At 41.8% G+C, this 17547-nt stretch overlaps 1 pseudogene; it reads right to left on the minus strand.

The window, feature by feature from the left end:
- Positions 1–238: 238 nt before the first annotated feature.
- The window catches only part of LOC114710284, a 72526-nt pseudogene continuing 55217 nt past the window's right edge, over positions 239–17547 (minus strand).

The raw sequence follows: 17547 nt of genomic DNA on the forward strand, positions 1-17547 counted from the left end.
TTGTTGGATGGGTCTTTTGTTCCTTTATTATCTGTTTCTTTTTTTGGCCTGAATGTTCAAGGGTTCTGGTGAGTGGCTGGTTGTCAGGTTGAGTTGGCTTGTCTCAGCTAAAGTTTGTGAGTTTGGGTGCCTAGATTCAGCATATCAACCAGTTGTTTTGGCTGGTGTGGGTTTTACTTGTGCCTATGGGTTCTTTTCTTCCCTCTGGTGTGGGTTGTGCCTGTGACTATGGAGTCTGTTATTCTAAGCTATGTAGATTTTGTCTGCACCTGTTCTTCCAACTGGTATGGGTGATGCTTGTGTCTATAGGGTCTGCTGATGTTGTTGGAGAGGGCTGTTCATAGGGAGGTTCTTTTCTAATTGGAGCAGGTGGTACTTGTTCCTCTAGGGACTGCTCTTCCTCCAATAGGTGCAGGTGGTGCCTGCACATCCAGGCGCTGCTACAGACTGGCTGCTGGTGCTCTTCCTCCAATCGGTGCAGATGGTGTTTGTGCATCTGGGGACCTCTGGTGCCATGGGGGATATTTGGCTGGGCAAAGGATGGTGGGTTAGTGGGTTTGGGCAGTTCAGGTAGGTTACAGAGTCCAATGGGTGGCAGTGTTGGTGGAGTCTACAGGAGTTTTACTTGCTGAGCAGCTGCTGGGGCTGAGTTGGAAGTGGAAGGGGCATGGGATGTGCCCTAAGCCTAGGTCCTGGAGATCTGGGCTGTCTGGCCAGGAGAGCAGTAACTTACTTATTCTGCAAATCAGTGCAGATGGTGCTTGTGCTTCCAGGGGTCCCTGATGCCATGGGGGATATTTGGCCTGGGGGAGGAAGGTGGGTTAGGTTGGTTTGGGTGGGTGGGGTAGGATGTTGATATATTTTATATTCTATACTCCAGACTGTTTCTAAGCAGGAAAAATAAAGATATAGTGCCTCTTGCTTAAAGTACCTTTTGGAAGGTGTGAGTAGTCAGGGTGGCATGTAGTTAGGCAGAGAGATACAGGATTCCCTTTTGAGTTGGACAGTAGTGATGGGCTAGTGGGGAATGACTCCTGGAGAGTAACACATGAGATTGACTTCTGGTCTTTATATGAACATTCATACACATGTACGCATACTCCAGCAACAACCAAAAAATACACTGCATCTCAGGCTCTTTGGGTTCATTCAGTCTTTGTACCAGTGGTCTGTGTATTAGTGACAACTTGGTCAAAGCTGGTACAAATGTGCATAGTATGAACTGCATATTGACAAATTCTGGTCAAGGTTTACAATTTAAAGGTATATGCTTGGTTCACTGAAAAAATAGCTATATTTCACTTTTATAAGGAGTCAGAATGTCTCAAATCTTCAATAAGCCCAAGATAGTGAAGTCTGAAGAAGGGTCTAACTGGGTAGACCACCTCAGAATACACAATCTGTGGGTTGAGTCCCAATTGTGGGTATGGAAAGGCTCAAGACTCAATTAACATCATGTAGCATCTTAATACACCACATCTTATACACATTAACTCAGTTTATCATACAACTCAATGGCCCAGATATGATCTTACTCTCACTTTACAGATGGGAATTTGAATCCTAGAGTAGTTAAATGACCTGTCCAAGGACACACAGCACTTAGACGTAGTAGGGATGTGATTAAACCTAGGCAACTTGGTTCCTGACCCAAGGTACCATAATAGGAATTTCATAATGTGCTGAATGAGAATTAGATGAGGAACTGAAGAATGCCCCACCTGATCCTCCTGTTATGTCCATTGCCTTTAAATTCCTTGCTTTTACAATGGTGATGGTCAGCCTGCCAGCCAGTGGAAGGTAGCAGAGTGAAAACATAAGCTCTCCCAGATCCACATTGTCCTGTTAAGAAAGCACAAACTGAAGCATTAGAAGGTATCTTCAGCCCACATTCAGGAGGCTCAGCAGCAGGGCAGTGTTCGAAAGGACACTCTGCTCCTTTTGTTTAGCTCATGACATCCTAATGTCATAAAGAAACTCCACCCTTGTACTGGGATAGCTCTACATCTATGGAAGCACAATATTTAAGATGGTAGAGCTGAAGAGGATGTCCACAAGAAGCCACCACACACCCAGCCCACATGTACAGCCTCATACAAACTCCCATAGTCCAGAATGCAGCATTCCCAGAGTGAACTTCCATGTGGCTCTACTCACATAGCTGTTGCGATCTAGAGACAGTTCTCAGCACAAAGCCATGCAAAGAGGAGCCTACCAGGGCTGTTCACCCTAGCAGATATCAGAGACTCCACCTGCAACCCCACTCAGCTTCCTGTGGTCTTTCCAGCAGTGTTTCACTCTAGCTCATATGCTTGCCCCTCTACACAGAGCAGTCAAATGAGCCACACTGTCCCCACTGTCCTCACACACTCTGGCATAACCCAGACTCACCCCCGTTCTACACTGCCATTTGTACCCTTAGCATGGCAAACAACCTCTGTAGATCAGGAGCATGTGGAATATATCTATGTGTGTGTTTGTGTGTGTGTGTGTGTGTGTGTGTGTGTGTGTGTGTGTGTGTGTGTGTGTATTGGAATTTTCTAGCTCTAATTAACTCTGGACAAAGACACTGCATGAACCTGGCAGTGACAGCCTCTGACCTTGTGTTCTCCACATAATTGGACATACCAGGACGCAAACCTAGTCCTGCACAAGACCCATGCAGGGAGAAAAGTTCAGAACCTGGACTTTAGGGGACCTTGATGTCTGTGCCTTGAGGTCCTACTTAGCCACATCCCATCTTGAGCTCATCACAAGGAGCTTCATTCCCTCTACTGGGATCCTGGGAAAGACATCTCCTTGAGTAATGCACAGCCAATCTAAGTAGGTCAGAAGTTATGAATCTATCTCCTGCCCCCGTCTCCTTTTAAAAGCCCAGGAGAGTCTAACTATGAAGAGGAAAAAAGCCAGTTCATTTAGTTTCAATTTCTGTGAGACACCTGAGGTTATAGATCTAGGTGCCTGTGTCTAATTAATACTGTTTCATACTGACAATGCTCCGGGGACTTGGGTTCTGGCCCTCGACACCCACAGCCTCCCCTCCCCTTCTGGATTCTTGGAGGATGCTTCTATTTTTAGAAGCACAGATTCAGCTTTGGAAGGTCACCTTGCCAGCTCCTGACTTGACTGCTTCCACAGAAGGAGGAGGTAGAGGATCTATTTGGTAGCTAAGGCAGATGGATTGGTCTGTGTATTCAAGCATGGCCTGGCTCATGCAAATAAATCACCTCATCTTGCAGCCCAAGCTGCCCTGGTTTCTGGAGCCTTGACCTCAGGAGACCTGGTGGCCAGACCTTTCCCTGTGGGGAGAGGCTGGGGGGCACTGTACAGGAGTGAGGTTTCACACATGGTAGGTGCTTGTTGCTGTGTGGTACTGTGTTCTCTTCTGTAGGAGCCTAACCCTCTCTTTGCTGTTTATACTCAAGTCCACTCTTGTATCCTTGATTTCTAGTCTCCCTTTCCACAGCACCTTGCTCTCTTGTCCTATCTCATCTTGCCCAGAGAATCCCAATTTGAAAAAGAAATTCTAGAACTGGCCCAAATCATGCCCATGAAGGTTTCCTAATCAATTCTTCCAGCATATATTTCCTGGGGGCTCACACTGTATATCTCACTCTAAAAGATTTGCAATGGGAAACGTATTCATTTTACTTCTGGCTCTCCAGGAACATCGTTATATGGAAAGTGCCAGATTCCTTCTGTACCAGTTCTGTACTAAGTTTGTCATGGTGTTTTCCCCCTACTATGAGTTCCATTTATAAATATTTCTATTATAAGACTGTGTACTCATGAGTTAAAAGGAAAAATAACAACAAAACTCTAAGATATAATCCATAACTGTATCTTTTAAAACACATAAGGTAAACAAATAATCTTCAAAATGAATTCTTGACTCTCAAGTGATTTACAAAGAAATTGTGTGTGTGTGTGTGTGTGTGTGTGTGTGTGTGTGTGTGTGTGTGTGTGTGATGTGACTCAGATAGTACAACACTTGTCCAGCAGGCAGCAAACAAACCAGGGATAGTGGCACACTCCAAGCACTGGTGAAGTATCAGCAGGAGGATCAGAAATTCAAGGTCTTCCTTGACTGCATATGGAGTTCAAAGACGGACTGGACTACATGAGACCATGCCTAAAAAAAAGAAACAGAATGAAAGAAAAAAGAAAGAAAGAAAGAAAGAAAGAAAGAAAGAAAGAAAGAAAGAAAGAAAGAAAGAAAGAAGAGAAAGGAAGAAGAAAGAAGGAAGAAAGAAAGGAAGGAAGGAAGGAAGGAAGGAAGGAAGGAAGGAAGGAAGGAAGGAAGGAAGGAAGGAAGAAAGGAATCCAGTGAACATTTTCTAAAATTTTACTTTTAAAAGTATTTATTTATACAATAATTAAATAAAAATAAAATGATGCTAGAGTGGTGGTTCAGTGGGTAAGAGTGCATTTTCCTCTTTAGAGGGCCTGAGTTCAATTCCCAGCACCCGCACCAGAAAGCTCACAATCTCGTGTGACTTTTCCTCCAGAGGAACTGATGTTACTGGCACCTGAATTCATGTGTACATATTGACATGCTTGAACAACACAGAAAATTTAAAGTAAGAATTCAAAAGTAAAATGACAGTAAAATTTCAATATTGAGAGACTTAAGTAAAGCAATAAAATATCCCCCACCCCTTCCTATATACACATGCTAATGCCACTCTTCCTCTGAGTAACACTGTGAATAATCATTAGGGCTTTCATTCATTCGTTCATTCACTTAATCTTTTTTTATAGATTTATCTATTTCATTTTCTGCATGTGTTTTCCTGTGTGTATGTATGTGTACCATGTGTCTGGTGTCCACAGAAATCAGAAGAGAGCACCATATCTCCTGAAACTGGAATTATAGATGGTTGTTAACCACTAATGTGGCTCCTGAGAACTGAACTTAGGTCCTCTGCAAGAGCAAAAAGTGCTCATAACCATTGGGTCATCTTTCCATTCCCTCATTTCCTTATTCTTAGATCATCTATTTTGGTTACAAGACTCCCAGAGTCTTGGGGCTGAATCTGCAATAGTAACTCGGAGCCATGATCCCTTGAGGAGACATGAGTTTCCCAGGCAGTGGGCCAGGAGACCACTGGTATCTGATGGTAATGTTGCTTTCTCACCATCAGCTGATGCTGGTTTGGGACCAAGAACCTGTGGCTCTCTATCCATGAACATTCCCTTGAATTAGTACTTCCCAATCAGAAGTGAATTTGTTCCTCAGAGGGTATCTGACACAATCTGGAGCAACTTCTGATTGTCACCTTTGAGGACTGGGATGTGTTACTGGCATCTAACTGGCAGATAGATTCCAAGTATGCTGCAAAAACATTACACAGGTAAGCCACAGTTATCTAGTTTAAAATGTGACTTATGCCAGTGTTGAAAAAACAATGTGTATAAGAGTGTGTATATTCTTAGTAAATTTTCTGGAATGCTGAGACAAGTCAAATATAAAGAAATGGTGGAATGCCTGCCTTCTTTTTGAGCCAAACAGAATCAGAATGCAGAAGTATCACTGGTACTGAATGCCCTGGAGGATACAAGAGGAAGGGAAATGCCATGCCTCATTGGCTCTTGCTTGGTGTGGTCAAGTGCAGCACTGTCAGCAAGGCACATTGGGAAATTCTCAGAAGTGTGTGTAAGTTCTCTGTCTGCCAACTTGTAATCTCCTTTCTCTAATTGTGCCTGTAGTAGTCATTGTTAGTTGTATTTTCTGGCTGTGCACTTTTATATTCTTCCTGCATTCTCTTAGTGAATTCCTCTTCCACTCTGTGATATACTAGAAGGGTGCTGCTGAAACTATGCTGACCACAATATTATATTCACTACCCTGTGTTTTGTTGGGAAAAAGGATGGGTATATAACTCAAGTGGGTTGTTCAAGTTATCCCTAGGATTGATAACTAAATATTTTTTAAAAATCTCATTTTACTGATATTATTCAATAGAAGACAAAAGACTAAAATTGTGTGCTTTTTGCATGATATATAGTAAAATTAGAATAATATCACTTTAAGTTGACTTATATATGTTAGTGATGTGTAATACATACCCCAAAGAAAGAACTAAAATAATACAAGGAGTTTGTGGTTAAAAAAATAAACATGAGATAATAGAAGTGTGTGAAAATACTTAGTAATCAAAAAAGAACAGGTATACATGGGAAGAGGGCAGAGTCAGAGAGAAAAATCTAATAGAAATAAAAAGCAAATTATAAGATGACAAATTTAAGCAAAACTATCTCAATAATGGCATTAAAAATAAATGGTCTAAGTCTTTGTATTTTAAAACCCTAGAAGCTTGGACAAATAATGTGACTGATCGAAGCTCAGTTAAAGCTTTGACTGTCCACTTTGATAATCAAAGTCATTTCTGAGTTAACTCTTCTCAGATTTCTCCTGTGGGGGATTAATATCCAACATGGGCCAGGTGATGGTTGTGTAGCCTTTAACCCCAGCGCTCTGGAGGTTGAAGCACGCAAATCTCCAGATTCAAGTCCAGCATGGTCTACAGAGTGAGTTCCAGAACAGCCAGGTTATATAAGAAACACTGTCTTGAAAACCAAAAAACTCTTTCTCCCCCTACCTTCTACCTATGGGGTTGATGATAATGAAAGTTAAATGACACATATGGGTGGTGGTGATAGTTCAGCTGGTATGGTCCTTGCCTTGCAAACTTAGGGAGCAGAGATTGATTATCAGTGCTCATGTGAAAAGTATGGTGTTCTGGCGCAAGTGTGTAAACCCAGAACTGGGGGAAGAGAGACAAGACAGATGCCTGGAGCTTGCTGTCCAGGTAGCTGAGCTCCAGGTCAATGACCACAAGGATATGAAACCCTTGCTCTCCTGTCTATTCTTCCTCCCATGAACATATTCCTCAGTGTGACTGGCTCATCTGAGGAACCCTATTTTTAAAGTACCCCTTTCAAAAATAAAATCTTAGCTGGGCGGTGGTGGCGCACGCCTTTAATCCCAGCACTCGGGAGGCAGAGGCAGGCGGATCTCTGTGAGTTCGAGGCCAGCCTGGGCTTCCAAGTGAGTTCCAGGAAAGGCGCAAAGCTACACAGAGAAACCCTGTCTTGAAAAACAAAAACAAATAATAATAATAATAATAATAATAATAATAATAATAATAATAATAAAATCTTGTAAAAAAGAATCAAGTGCAATCTTAGTTGTAAGATTTCTCCTGGGTGCCCTTTATCTTCACCCATAACAATTACATTGAGGGCTCAAACCAGGTCCTTTTGTAACATGGCCTCTGTTAATGATCTACTCATCCCATCTCCTCAGACACACCAATAGTATTCTTGATACTACCCCAAGACATGGCAAAATTGGCAAAAAATAAAAAGTATGAGAGAGAGGGCCTTTTTCAGTGACAATCTTATTGATAATTTGCATGCACAGTTAAAGTAACTTTTAGTTGCACTTTATTTATAGGTATTAAAATGATTAATTTGCATTAGAAATGTACCTGAAGAATGACACTTCCCAAGCCAGTGCTGGGACACAAGTGAACCTCCAGCCCTTATGGGATAATGGTGGAGGCTGTGATGAGTCAAAGCTTTCCCCACATATGACATGTTCTTTAAGGATTCTAGATTTAGTTCCCCTTAAGGAAGAATTTTTGTTGACCCTAAGAATATACAAGGGAATTAACACCACACGTGTGCAATGCTCTTTGTGGTCAATTATAAATTTCTCAACACTATTTTATCTGGTCTTCTCTAGTTCCCTGGTTTAACATGACATTTAATAGCTCTAATATTTAGATATCTAGCCTAGTTTCCTCCTTGCATTACAGATTCATACATCCAATATCATCTTCAGATCCCCAGCAAGTTGTCCAACAGGCATCTCAGTCTTTTTTATTTATTTATTTTTACTTATAAATGTTCAGCCAATAGCTCAGGCTTGTTACCATCTAACTCTTACATTTAAATGAATCCATATTTCTTATCTACACTTTGCCATGTGGCTCATGGCTTATTACCTCACTTTCTATACATCCTGCTTCCTCAGTGGCTGGCTCATGTCTCCTCTGACTCTGCCCTTCTACATCCCAGAATCCTGAGTTTGGTTGTTCCACCTATACTTCCAACCTGACTATAGACCAATCAGTGTTTTATTAAACCAGTTCAAGTGACAAATCTTTACAGTGTACAAGATGATTATCCCAGAGAATTTCCTCCTTTTTGTCTAATTAAAAAAGGTCTTAATTTTAACATAGTAAAATTATATACAAAAACAGTTATTAAGTAAGAATTAAAGTTACAATATCCAGTTCATTTGTATTTGGAAAAATTAAAGAAAATATTATCTATCTTATCTTTGTGAGTCCAAAGTATTGTACCTAATTTATCTTTTATCATAACTAAAGAAAACTATAACTATCTGGTCTTCGACTCCATCAAAGACACCAGAAGGTTGAAATGTTACCTAACAGTAGGGACATTTGGCTGCCTGGACTGGTAGACTTTCCTATAAAGCAGGGAATTATGAAGGACTGCCCTACCTTCTCTTGGCAAAGTTTGGCAGTTGACTTTCTTGCATCCTCCTGGTCCAGTTTGGACTGTATATTGTCAGCAATTGAGGTAAGGGCAGTTTCTTTGTCCATATGGCTAGCTTTTGCCAAAAAGAAAATAAACTCCATGGGTTTCTTCAATCCCCATCATCTTGTATGAAGTAGATTGGTGCTGCCAGAAGCAGAAGTGTCTCACTGTCATGGAAAGCCTTAGGTTACTAAACATATTAAATGCCATATTCTATACATCTTTGAAGTGTTTAAAGACCATCTATCTATCTAAATATATCTGTATATGACCTTGAAAACACACCTAACATGACTATAAGTTTGACTATTATAGATGACTATTAATTTGTATTTCTTAATTATACATTACTTTTTTAAATGAGCTGCATAAATAAAATACCTTAAACAAGAGTAGAAATATACATACAGTATAACAAAATTAACTTTAAATTTGTATCAATAACTCCAAATCCATACCAATGTAAAACATTTAAGATTAATAGTTGTTTTTTGGATTAAAGCTGATTCAATGATCTACCCTTTTATATTATCATTGCTTTATCCCCCCTTTTCTTTTTAGAATGAGATCCCTGAATCTAATCTCCTTCATTCAACTTTTTTCCTGGCAATATCTCTGCCCTACCACACCCCCACCAGCTTTCTACTTCCCACCATCACGTGAATAACAGATCACAGTGCTTCCACACCACACAGGAGAGGTCTGAGTGGCTTGCCGCCTCTAGCCCTCTGTCTACCTAGTACTCACAGCCAACCTTCTCTATACCACCATCAGGGTGTGGCATCAATTCTCCAAGAACCTAGAAACATTACTGGTTACATTTGGGAAAAAAGGTCATGTTCCCAGATGTTTCAGGAGCCTCTGTGTTCTCACAGCCTCTGTCCTTGTATTCTACTGTCATCCTAGCATTGACATAAGCCCTGACCCTTCTGACTCAGGCCCTCTTTCTGTCCTTTTGCCTACTCTTACTTCTCAGCTGAGAACGTCTAACCGCTCTGTGCCTGAGTGCTTCAAACCTCACCCTTCACCCTCCTATGCACTGTTGACCTCTTGCCTAGCTTTCATAGTGGGAAGTAGGGGTTTGCTGTTAAGAGGAGAAATTACCAAGATGCTCATCAAAAGCATGTGCCAGGTGTCTTGGTCTACCACTACAGCCATCCCTTTTCATTGCAGATCATTTGGCAGCATATTGGTGGGTGTCAGGATTCTGACAGAGGGCTTTCTGCTCCTACACAGCTCTCCTGAAATAAGAGTATTTATAGGATATATAACAGGGGCTTTTCTTCCCCAATCTGGGGAGGATGCTCAGTGGTTAAGAACACTGGCTGCTTTTGTAGAGGACCCAGGCTCTGTTCCCAGCACCCACATGAAGGCTCACAATTGTCTGTAACTCCAATTGAAGGAGGTCAAATGCCGTCTTCTGGCATCTCAATGTTAATCACCCTTTACAAATGGAGCTCATTTCCCTCACCTGCCCCCAGTCTTCCTACCTAGCCCTTTCCATCTTTGAGTGGCAAAACCTCCCAAGGGCCAAAGTTAAAAAATCTAATTGTCACTCTATCTACATTCATCCTTTCACCCTCCCACATCTGCTAGTCATGTCATTTCTACCTTCTAAAATATCTATAAACTTCCCAATCTCCCCTCTACAGTGATACCCAACTGCAAGGCGACATCATTTTGCACATGCATTACAGCATGGCTCTGAGCCTCAGGTTCGGTCTACTCTGATCATTGGCAAGGAATTACATGGAGCTGATTCAGAAAAGGGCTATCTGGAGAAGTGAGGAGACATCGTAGTGCCTGACTCTCCCGTGTGACTAGGGTTTTCCCTTCAAAGGCTTCTGGAAGGTGGCTGGAGAGCTTTCTTCTCACCTGTGTACACTTGAAGCCAGCTGCATCCCAGTGCTGTAGTGGCAGATGGGACCAACGATGATAGTAACACTAGGATAACACTTGATGGAATCACTTCCTCTTCATATAAGAACAAAAAAAATCAGCTTTGTTTGGTTGGAATCTGACAGACACTCACTCTGACATACTGAGTTTGGCAGTATCTCACCATGAGAGGGCCTACCAGATACACAGCTTTTCTCAGTACCAAAGGCAAATATTTTCTGTCATACTGGGAACACAGAGTAGAGCTTCACCACAGGGCAGTAGTCTTAGGTCTCAGCTGGCAAAGGCAAGCCATCTTCCCAAGTATAAAAACTAAGCCACTTCCCCAAAAAGTCAAACATGGTTCTCATCTCAGATATGTTATCAGGAGCCATTATTGATGGGTACTTTCTAAATCTTTCAAAAATCATTGCATATACTTGCTGTACAAGAGTGAGAACCACATATATGCACACCTACACACAGTCATGAACATGTATTCACCTCTCCCCAATACCAGAACTCATTTAGTTAATGGGTTCATTCAAAGTTGCTACCAGATTAATATTGCTTCCTTTTATGACCAAGCTACTAGACTTAGAACAGGAAGTTTGTGTGGGCACAATAAGTGTGACCTAAGCATGACATATGGTGAGTTCTCTCCTGAAATACTTGCAAATGATCTAGATGATTTAGCCTAGACAATAATAAAGTCAATTCATATCCAGAGTGACCCCTATGGTCACTGACGCCAATGGTGTTAAAGTGAATGATTCAATTACCTGGGTCATATCCAGTTCCAATTTTTTTAATAGTCAAGAAGAAGCAGAATTTGATAGGATACACAGACTTCATGAGTACAAGGGAATCTAGAGTCAAGATCCATAAAAATCCTGATAGATGAGATAGATAAAGCCTAATTATATAAATTTATTAAGATAAATTATCAGTAGAAACTTCCTGGAATCCATAAAGCTGACCCTAGTGAGGACTCCTCGTAATAGAAGATACAGAGTCTGAACTGGCCATCTTTTGTAGCCAGGCAAAGCTTCCAGTGGTGGGACTGGGTAACATTTGGTTGAGTTGTTGGCAGAAGAGGTCCCATGGAGATCTCTAAACCACCCAGGCTGATGCTAGGACAGAAGGTCACCCTCTGATACCTGACAACAGGCCCCATTGCTGAGGAAAACCACCACTCAGCTCATTGAATATAGAGAGGTCAATCTGGTGTAAGCTTGGAGCCTTCACCCCTACATTCTAGTCTCTTTGGTGTGAAAAAGTACTCTGCAGGCTACAGAAAGAAAAACAAACCTAGACACCAACACAGCCACAAAACCCTCCACCTACAATCTGTCCTGCCTGCAAGATGTGCTAGGGCAATGGTGTCACAGAACTTGTGGAAGTGGACAACCAATGTTTGGTTTAACTAGAGACCCATCCCATGCAAGAGAGCCCTGCCCTACACTGCCTGGATGGTCAGGAACAGGAGACTGGATAGCCAGGAGACCTAGGATAGAACCAAACACACTGGCAAAACAAAACAACAACAAAAACAAAACAATGAAATGATTCCTAATGATATTGTGCCATATTTATAGATCAATGCCTTGTCCAGTCATAATCAGAGAGGCTTCCTCCAGCAGAAAATAGAAAAGGATCAAGGGAGAGTCTAAATTGGAGGTCTCCACTGGGTCCCTCCCCTGAGATATCAGGGAATGTCACAGAAGAGAGAGAGGATTAACTGTGGGAGTCAGAGGAGATAGAGTACACTGGGCGATCTTAGCCCACTGACTCAACTAAGCCTGGCACACAGAGACTGAAGCAGCAAACAGAGGATCTGCATGAGTCAGCACCAGGTCTTCTGCATGTATGTTACGGCTGTTAGCTTGGTGTTTTGTGAGACTCCTAACAGTGGGAGCAGCTGTATCTCTGACTCTTTTGCCTGTCCTTTTACTCCTATTGGGTTGCCTTGTCCAGACTCAATATGAGGACTTTTGATTTGTCTTATTGTATCTTGTTTTGTCATGTCTGGCTGTCTTCTCTTGGAGACCTGCTCTTTTCTGAAGAGGAAAGGGAGGGGGAGTGGGTCTGGCGAGAGTGGAGAGGTTGGTGAGCTAGGAGGAGGTGAGGGAGAAGAAACGTTGGTTGGGATGCATTGTGCGAGAGAAGAATCTATTTTAAATTTTAAAAATTAATTTATTAAGATAAATTATGTGAGGACCTAAAAAGTCAATTGTACAATTCCTAAAGTAGGTGTAACCTAGTACATATGAGAATCACAGGTTGTATTCTTATTTTGACCAAAAACTAACTTTGCATTAGGCTACACCAACAGAGGTATAGTTTGAAGAGGAAGGGTGTTGCATCAGCCTCCCTTCCCCACTTGAAATACAAATTCTGTTCTGGGCATCTGGGTTTGGATGTAGCTGGAATGTAAATAGTGACAAGGTCAGGCACTATGGGAAAATCATAGGAGCAGTCAGTAACTGGTAAGCCTGTAAGCCTTAAGGAAAAAATAATAATCAAGAAACAAGACTCCTGTTGGCATGAATGTGAATTTCTGTCACACAGAAAAGGTGATGGATTTTCTCTTAAATGTTCCAACAAAAAGAATTAGGATCCATAAGTGAGAGCCACAGGAGATCTCTAATATTCTCTTCTATCACTATCCCAAACTATGGGCTGTCTTTGAAAGTGGTGTGCCTCCCCATCTGTTCAGTAAGTTTCAATGTGTTAGAGAAGAATCAAGTATCAATAAAGCAGTTGAACAAATGGAAAAGCTTTTCTCTTTTGCTCTTCTGATCCCCTGTAATCCCATGGATCAGACACAGACATAAGGGGACAGGTAATGAGGCAGGCAAACATAGAGACAGGCTTAGTAACCTGAGTCTACTTGGCTTGCACACTCCTCTTCTAACAATGCACCTAAGAAACCTTTTAGAGTGTCCCACCTGCATCAAGCTACATGTATATCTACTTTAAACAATGGAGATATGTTATTCCCCTTAGCAACTCCTTGATCATGCCCTGTTTCGTTCAAACATGTCCAACAAACCCTGCAAAAAGGGAAGTGGGCCCATCTGGCCTGAATTAGTTTTGGGTGCATGTTCAGTAAGACAAACTGTGTCCTCTGAGTAAACTTATGTGGAACACTCAATTTACCATATTATGCCTATGCATGATTGGATATGCATATTATTAAAATCAGATGTATCACAGCAAGGGGCATTTGCAGTGAGCAGTCTTATGTAATCCAAGCCTGTCAATCAAAACAGAGAAACATGGACATGAAGTTCTTTCACAATCTAACTCCTTTTCTTGAGACTTGTAAAGGAAGACACAAATAATAACCAGGACCCCTTGAGTACTCTCACTCACAAAGCCTGCTGTCACAATTGCAGTGCATATTTCTTTTTCATCTGCATTATCATTTTGCTTTTAAATAAATTTCCTTGCTACTTTGCAATCTATGTGCACCTTTGGGACAATTCTTTAAATAAAGGGCCAAGAACTTGGAAATACTTGGTCCAGACAGTAAGAGACATTATAGATTTCTGGGTCAGGACTGTTATGTTATCAGAACCATGATTAAGGATGTATATTTAGGTAGAGTGTGTGACTGACTTGGAGGGAAGAGCTGGAGATGAAGTCTGAAGTTAATGATGTTCGTCCACATCCTAGGAGCATAAAAGGAGATGGTAATATGCAGCTGAGTCCCAAACCTTTGTGTCCCTGGCAAAGGGATTTGGGGGCATGGAGCCTTCTTTTTTCCTCTCCCCTTCCCTGTCTCTTCTCAATATTGCCTTCCTAATAGATACTTTGAGGCCCCATATAATTTTTTCATCCCTCTGATTTCCCAGGGGTCATGTCTAGCTAAAAAATGGTCCTTGGATAAAACAATGACAGCCATTTAAAAAAAAATTAAAGGGCCCTGAAAAGGCTCTAGCATTTAATTTGAATGTCAGTAACTATTCAGAGGAGTTAAAAAAAAAAAAAACCATAACCTCCAACTCAATAGAAAAAGTCACAAAAGTAATTTTAGATGAAAATTTGTTTTTAAAGGCAGTGGGAATCTCAGAGCATCCTCAGAATTGAGCATTGTGTGCTGGCTTGGGGTATAGCATATTTCACTGGCTTTTGAAGAAAACATTATGATGAGTTGAGAGTGATTTTGAATTCACCCTGCATCCTCAGCACCTTCGTCATTCTGAAACTTTCCATCTAAGAATCCATGCTGTTTATCAAAATTGAAGATGGGATTCCAGTAAAGACGCCCTGTGGAGAGATGTATGGTGGAAAATGAGTCAAACCAACATGTCTGTGGTGTGAACAGTCACACAGAAAAGCCCATTTTTACTCTACCTTGGATGAGATTTTGCCCAATGATAATTACAGGTCATAGGGCTGTTTTGTTGTTGTTAGTATTATCTGTGGTTGGAGACAAGCACTATGCATCTTCCACTCCCTTTCTGTCCCTATTAACTGCTCCCATCCTAACTGCATGATTCTGACATCCTAATAGTTGGGTTCCTTATCTCAGTATTCAAAATGTCTCCAAACCTGTGCTTTCTGCTCTGGCAATTCCTTGCCCATACTTCTATTATCATATGAATTTAATAGGGCTGACAATATGACTCAGTTGGTAGAGTACTTGCACAGAATACATGAAGCCCTGTGTTTGACCCTCAGTACCACATAAAGGTAGGCATGGCGGTACATACCTTTAATTCTAGCACTTGGGAATAGATACAGAAGGATCAGAAGTTCAAGGTCATCCTCAGCTATATAGCAAGTTCAAGAACAGTCTGGGCTATATGAGATCCTGTCCTTTTTTGGCAGAGCAGAGGGAGGGAATAGTGTTTCTCTATATAATTCTGGCTGTTCTGGAACTCACTCTATAGACCAGGCTAACCTTGAACTCAGAGATCTGCAAGACTTTGCCTCCCAAGTGCTAGGATTAAAGGTGTGTGCAACCATGCCTAACTGAGATCCTGTCTTTAAAAAAAAAAAAAAGATTCTAAATTGCCCAATTCCAGTCATCTCTCCCAGTACCCCCACAACCTGAACCCTCCTGTTCCTATCCCCACCCACCTCTAGTCCATTCACAAAAATCTATTGCTTCCAAGGGAGATCCACTCTTCTCCACTTGAGCCCTCCTTGTGACTTAGCCTCTCTGGATATGTGGATTGTAGCATGATTATCTTTTACTTAATAGCTATCTAATGTCCACTTATAAATGAGTACATACCATGCTTGTCTCTCTGGATCTGAGTTACCTTACTCAGGATGATTTTGTCTAGTTCCATCTGTTTGTCTGCAAATTTCATGATGTCATTGTTTTTAAAAGCAGAGTAATACTCTGTTGTATAAATATACTACAATTTCTTTATCCATTCTTCTGTTGAGGAACATTTAGATTGTTTCCAGTTTCCAGATATTATAAATAAAGCTTCTATGAACATAGTTGAGCAAATGTATTTGGGGGCACAATGTAGAAACTTAGTATAGTGGCAACTCCCTGGAATCTACAAGAGTGACCCTAGTGAAGTATCCTAGTAATAGGGGATACGGAGCCTGAACTGGCCATCTTCTATGACCAGGCAAGGCGCCCAGCAGTGGGACTGGGACATAATCTTAGCCACAAAAACCTTTGACCTACAATCTGCCTGTCTGCAAGATATGCTAAGGTTATGGTGATGTGGCCAACCAATGACTGGTCCAGAGCCAGGAGACTCACAAGAAAAGGAGAAAGGATTATATGAGCCAGAGGGATCCAGGACAACATGAGAACAAGGGCCACAGAATCAACTAAGCTATCCCTGAGAGGCCTGCTCTTCTTTTTTTAAAGGAAGCAGAGGAGGAGTGGATCTGGGGGAGAGCAGGGGTGGGCGGAACTGGGAGGAGTGGTGGTGAGGATCCTGCAGTTGGGATGTAATATATTACAGAATAATAATAAAAAAAGGATAGTTGTGAGTCTGAGATGCAGAAGGCAAGAGCAGTGTGTTCCTTTTGCCACATTTATCCAGGGGAGTTAAGTAGGAGAGGTAAATTATTTTTCTCAAGGTCACTGGGCTACTTGGTATGGGAGCCACACTGCCAGCAGGCAGCCTGACTGCAGACCCTACAGTTCCCCCATGTAGGGGGCCTGTCACAGCCAACATTCTCTTTGAAGCTTACAGGGAAGGTAGTCACAGGGAAGGTGGTCACATTCTTTCTTGAATAGTGAAGACTTGGGGGAACTGGGAAAAGTTGGACCAGGAGGGGAAAAAAAAAAAAAGAAGAAAAGGACCTAGATTCTTCTTTTTGCCACACAATATCCTGACCCTCAGGAATGACTTTCTGTCCTACCCGTTATCATAAAGAACTAACTGTTTTTGCCTTTTCAACTAGTGGGGGGAAAGAGAGAAAGGCACCACCTCAACTAAATCCAGTTTGAGAACTGGGGCAAATGGTGCTTTAGCCAAAGAGGATCTACATTTTGTCCATGCGCAAACATCAGACTACTCCCCTCTGTGTCCAATTTTCTAACATTGTTGAGGAGAGAGGGGATTTGGTACAATAAAGGGCAGTTCAGGAAGGTATAATAAGGGACCATCTTAGGGACACTTCAAATAGGGGCAATCGTAGGCTGTGCCTGAACCCACTCTTTGCGATAACATATGTCAAGCAATTAGTGCCACAGCTGATTAATACACGTGCTAACTCACTGTCTTCTCACAGTACTCCTCCCGGAGCAGGGCCTGGCACAGAGTGGGCCCATAGAAAATTAGCACACTGGTGGAGGAGGGCAGCAGTCTCTTCAGGAGGGACAGACAGACTGATCAGAGACAGCTCAGGGCAGGGACTCTCTGCTCCAGCTCAATTGTTCTTCAAAGACACTCTACAGTCTGGCCTACAGTGTGGATAAGGGAGACAAGGACAATGCTGAAAGAATTCCCCTGGCAGCAGACAGAACTTCTCAGGAAAGATGACTTTCATTGTAAAACATCAGTCCACAATGGGCTGGCCCACAGTCACAAAGTTGATCACTGTCAAGAATGGGTCTGCAACATATTTCGCATCCATCCCCATGAGCTCCATGTCTTCGTTAAAAGATGA

Source organism: Peromyscus leucopus, chromosome 1, assembly GCF_004664715.2.
Source record: "Peromyscus leucopus breed LL Stock chromosome 1, UCI_PerLeu_2.1, whole genome shotgun sequence".
NCBI classification, from domain to species: Eukaryota; Metazoa; Chordata; class Mammalia; order Rodentia; family Cricetidae; genus Peromyscus; species Peromyscus leucopus.